The 725-nt window shown below is 30.2% G+C and overlaps 1 protein-coding gene across 1 annotated transcript in view; it reads left to right on the forward strand.

Annotated features, from left to right (window-relative positions):
• TMEM260 (transmembrane protein 260) overlaps positions 1 to 725 on the forward strand; it is a 61,215-nt gene that overhangs the window by 33,153 nt on the left and 27,337 nt on the right. The gene's annotated exons all lie outside the window — the stretch shown is intronic.

Consider the following 725-nt stretch of genomic DNA (forward strand, 5'->3'; position numbering starts at 1 on the left):
CCCTAAGACATAAATTAGGGGAAAACACTAAATGTGGTTGTAGGTAATGGCTATCTGAAAAGTGAAAGGATAAATAGATGGGTTTTTATTTTAAGAAAGACAGTTGTATCTGATTTTTCTTTCATGGTTTGCACTTTCTGTGTCTTAAGACAAATCTCAGAAGACTACAATATTATATGAAACCATTTATACAAAATTCTAAACCATGCAAAAACTAAACAGTCTATTGCTGAAGGATACATAAAAAGTAGTAAAACTATATAGTAAAACTGTATATATATATACAGTTACCACTGGGGGATAAGAAAGCCCCTTTGAGAGCTTTGTGAGATACCTTATGGTATTCGTGCAGTTCTGTTTCTTCAATGAGTGGTGAGTCTATAGATTTTTTAAAACTCTTTATTCCCTAAATATATATTATATATGTTTTTTGTATGTAGGAGGTATTGCATAATAAAGTCATTTAATAAAAGGATAATTATTATTTTTTGACTTAGAAAGTTTGGTACTTTAAATTTATACTCTGGTTTACTTACATTGGTTATTCCATTGAAATATTGCCTGAGGGCCATTCCAGATTTGAAATGTGTATAATTCACACATAATTGTGAAATTACAGGCAGGCGATAATGAGCTTTAACCAAAGTGCCCAAAAAAAGAGCTTAAAGAGACTTTGTAATGAAAGTGTAAAATCTGTTAGTTCATTAATGTGTTAATCATTCCTG

This window comes from Lipotes vexillifer, unplaced genomic scaffold (assembly GCF_000442215.2).
Source record: "Lipotes vexillifer unplaced genomic scaffold, Lipotes_vexillifer_v1.1 scaffold221, whole genome shotgun sequence".
NCBI lineage: Eukaryota > Metazoa > Chordata > Mammalia > Artiodactyla > Lipotidae > Lipotes > Lipotes vexillifer.